Source organism: Corylus avellana, unplaced genomic scaffold (genome assembly GCF_965113065.1).
Source record: "Corylus avellana unplaced genomic scaffold, dhCorAvel1.hap1.2 HAP1_SCAFFOLD_299, whole genome shotgun sequence".
In the NCBI taxonomy this organism is placed as follows: domain Eukaryota; kingdom Viridiplantae; phylum Streptophyta; class Magnoliopsida; order Fagales; family Betulaceae; genus Corylus; species Corylus avellana.
In genome coordinates this window covers 240-5000 of record NW_028290659.1, presented here as the reverse complement: position 1 = coordinate 5000, position 4761 = coordinate 240, and the positions used below count along the sequence as shown (strand labels likewise).

General features: G+C 29.6%; 1 non-coding gene across 1 annotated transcript; it reads right to left on the bottom strand.

Annotated features, from left to right (window-relative positions):
• Nucleotides 1-424: 424 nt before the first annotated feature.
• TRNAT-GGU (transfer RNA threonine (anticodon GGU)) lies at nucleotides 425-496 on the bottom strand. The gene has a single exon. It is a non-coding gene; the product is annotated as a tRNA-Thr (tRNA).
• Between the last annotated feature and the right edge of the window lie 4265 nt (nucleotides 497-4761).

Below are 4761 nucleotides of genomic sequence, written 5' to 3'. Positions count from 1 at the left end.
GGATATAGTCATTATTCAATAGGTTAGGTCCACTTACTTTTTTTGTTGTTTTCTAATCTTTATTTTTTCTAATCTTTAGAATGGATTTGATTGGAATAATGGAAAGGGATATTTAGCGATTCAAGGAGACGACTTTTCATTATTCTTTCATTTTGATTATTCATTATAATCATTTTCATTATACATTATTCATTATACATTATAATAATAATATAATAAATATTAAAATTAAAATGTTCCATTTTATAACTATAATTACTATACAATTATTCATTATAATGATAGCTTATTATCATTAATATTTATAATTTTTATAATTTAATGATAAGGTTTGTTACTTTTTTAGTATAAACATCAACAAGATCTCCATCCTTCCTCCAAAAAGAATACTATGGTATGGCTGGGGTTTTATGAAAAAACCCAAAGCCCCTTATCGGATTTGAACCGATGACTTACGCCTTACCATGGCGTTACTCTACCACTGAGTTAAAAGGGCCCATTTTTTTTATTTAATTACTGAATAAGTCATTACCCACTATGAGTCTACTTATTCTAATATATATATGTACATACAGGAACGATAAATTCAATTTATCTAGTGAGTATAGGTAAAATAAAAAAATGGTTTATTAAGATTGGATTTTATAAATGCAATGAATTGTTTCAAAACCGACCCTAATTGAATTGACCCCATCATAACGAAATTAATTTGATTGATACATGGACTTACCAATTCAACATAGATATAAGATCTTTCGTAGAATCATTGATAAAAAGATTTATTTTACTTGTTCCCCGAACTTAATTCTTAGAGAAAACAATTTTCAATAACTTGTTGATCCCTATCCTTCTTCCCATATTTTCAGATTTTTTTTTTAATTTCAGATTTTTTGAATTTCCTGGCTTAGTGTAAGATAGAAATATATCTATCTAATCTTAACAAAATGAATGAAAGCGGAAGAAATGAAGTTTCATTCCCCTTTCTGATCTGGCGGACCAATCACTCCCCAAAAGGTCCTATACCTCGTATTATTTCTATTCTACCGATTTAGTTTATTATTTTATTTATTTTTTTTAATATTAATAATTTTAATAATATCGATTTATAATTAATATCTATTTATTCTTATATTCATTTTCTTTATTTATTTTATTCTTTGATATAATTCTATTTCTAATTAATTAGAATTATAATAAAATTGAAAATGAAATAAATATATTTAATGAAAATTTAATGAAAATAATATTAAAAAAAAATTATATGATTAGAATGAATGATTCATGAATATAAATACGAATCAAAAGATTCTATGGAATCAGAAAAGAGGGAAAGATCTTTCAGATTTAATCATACCACATTATATTGACAATTTAAAAAAACTGTTCATACAATGAGCATAGTATGATGGCGGTCGGGCATACTTGCCCCCATCGTCTAGTGGTTCAGGACATCTCTCTTTCAAGGAGGCAGCGGGGATTCGAATTCCCCTGGGGGTAGGTGTACTACGAAAGGAAGTTGATCATGAATTATCAATAAGCCGGGAATTGATTCTTCCTGGGTCGATGCCCGAGCGGTTAATGGGGACGGACTGTAAATTCGTTGGCAATATGTCTACGCTGGTTCAAATCCAGCTCGGCCCAATAATTGGCCGATCCACCATGAAATGATAGAACCCCATTTGTTGTTCCCCAGAAATGCCTGATCGGAATACGGAAGAATAAAAAAAACTAAAATTTTCTGATATATTTTACCGCCGTTCATTTGCTCTCTTTATTTTTTCTCACAAATTCTGATCTTGCTTGCTAATGATCTAGATTCATACTAGATTCATATAAAGATCTGGAAGTATAAGGAAAAAGAATAAAATAAAGAATAAATAAAAAAACTCTTTTTTTTTCATTGAAAGCTTTATTTGATTATTAATCAATTTATAAAAAACGAAAGGATTATTAACAATCCGTGAGGCGCTCTCACTAAAGTGCATATCCGTGTGTATATCAAATATATTACTCGCGTTTCTGTTACAATACGACTATTCTAATCTAAAATCTAAATAAAATAGAAATAAAATAGAAATAAAATAGAAAGGGTTTGAATTAAATCATAAGAATATGTATGATGTACACTTGATTTCCTTGGGATTGTAGTTCAATTGGTCAGAGCACCGCCCTGTCAAGGCGGAAGCTGCGGGTTCGAGCCCCGTCAGTCCCGACAGATCCAAATCCAATAAAAAAAATACATCAATTCATCTCTGCGTTTGCTGTGAAAAGGAGAACAAAAGAAATAGCAGAATTTCATTCACAAGAGGATACCCTCCTATTTTATTTATTTATTAGTTTCACATTTCTCATCAAATAAATATGGGAATTACCATTTATTCAACTAGTACCAATTGATAGGAGAAAGACATATGTAGATTAGTACAATGATTGGTAAAATTATATTCAGGATTCCAAGAAATACCGTACGGAGTCTGGCTTTTTCGATTATTCCCGATCTGTGTAATAGAGTACTATATGTTTACAGGGGGCTATACAGAAATGGAATTTGTACGATACAAAAAAGATTAACTTAACATAGTAACTTTGATATAATACTTTTAAGATTAAAAGTATATCCCTTTAGGGCTCCGATTTTGTGTAACCTCAATTAATAATTGAAATTATTAATGTGAATTTGAACCAATTTATCTCATTCAAATTTCACACTGAATTTTTGATATATGCATCCCAAAATTAATCCAAGGAAATGGGATATTAATAAAATAAAGCTCAAAGAAGATCCTATCTCTCTTTGTGAGGGAATGAATAATCTTTTTTAAGTTTAAGGGTCTTGCCGAAGAAAGAACAAACTTTTTAATGAATTTGATGGAATACTCGATTTTTTTATACCCGGACTCTCCTTATTTATACTACTTCTTTGTTTTCCAAGAAGATTAGATCATAAAAAGGGGGTTTAGAACTAAACTTCTTCCTTTTTACATTTCGCTTCTATTGGTTATTTTATTGGGGTTTTTTATAACCAATGTAAGTAAGTGTAAAGGCGGTCATATGATATTTCATCAGATGATTCCACAAGGAGGGACGTAGGTTATAGAAAAGAAAGAATGGAAAGGAAAAGAATGATAAAGAAAGTAAAGGAATTATTTATCGGATCAGGAATCAAAATTTGAATTCGGTATGGATAAAGATCTTCCTATGTTATACTATTTAATTCTCGACGATGAATCAATTTGATAGCTCAGATATTGTTATTCATGATATTGCTCCGATTCGATATCGTCGAGATGTAATTCATCCCATTGAATATTGAATTTACAGGCGAAAGATTTATCAGCTCTATGGGATTAAATCCCGAGTTATTGCGAATTAATTAAAAATGAAACGATGAGATTATGGAAGTAAATATTCTCGCATTTATTGCTACTGCACTGTTCATTCTAGTTCCTACTGCTTTTTTACTTATAATATATGTAAAAACAGTCAGTCAAAATGATTAATTTGAATTAAACTTGACTGTTTAGTTTTTATCTTTTTATCAATGATTGAAAAGAAAAAAGAAAATGAAAAGTATTAAGATTTCGTGTCTTAAATGAAATAAGCGGACGAGAATCATCAGTATTTTATGAGATTCGATAGTATGGTAGAAAGAAATAGATGAATCTTTCTACCATACTTATTATTGTTATTGTAGTATATAAAGTCGTACTGTATAAAGATAGAGGTTTAATATAGATCAATCTGCAATATGTATCTTCATAGATATCAATTACATATATGTAATGTATTTACATAATGTACCAATTCTATTTCTTTGCTTCATCTATTTAATTTGTGTTGATTCCAATCATCAATCTGAAAAAATCGAAGGGCAATTCTTACTCTTACAATTCTAATTCCTAGAATTTCTGATTCTATTCAATATGAATCCCGATATCCATTGAAAGAATCAAATTGACGAAGGAAAAAAGAGTATAGGCCTATATTAATATTAATAAAATTAATAATGAAAAATTAATAAAAAGAAAATAAAATAATCTTTTTTTAGTATTCTGAAGAAGTAATTGATTGATCAGTTGACAGATGATCCAGTGGTTCATTTCCATGGGAACCTCTTTGGATTTCGAAAAGGATTAGTAAAGCCCACCGATTTTTAACGTTTGAACCATGATATGAAATGAGTTCAATAAAGCAAGCATAACATAAATAAGATTTCTAAAAGAATAAAAAAAAAAAGCGGGAACGCGCAATATGTGACTTGCCCAAGGCAATATTTTATTATGTGTAGTATATTGTTGGACAACCACTATGTCTATGTTGTTTCCCATAGGAAGTCTGTATCCACTTAATAACATAATTATTTTCTTTTCTATTTTAACAGTAAAAAAAAGGACTTTGCAGAACGATCTATAAAACAATTGATATGGGTTGAGTTTGAGGAATCAAACTCAATTAGTAGTACTTCTAGAGTCCACTTCTACCCCATACTACGAGTGAAAGAGAAAATGTAAAGACTACCATTAAAGCAGCCCAAGCGAGACTTACTATATCCATGTGAATTATATCCCCTATCTCTATAAATATGAAGGAATTATTCCATTAATGTTCACTAATCATTATTATGTTCATTAATAATAGTGGAATCCCTGGCGCAGAGTCAAAAGGGAATTCTGACCCAATACCGTTGATGAAACAATCCAATAAACTCACAATTATAAATTCTAACAGGTTCCTATATGATTTATAGTAGAATCGGAAAAC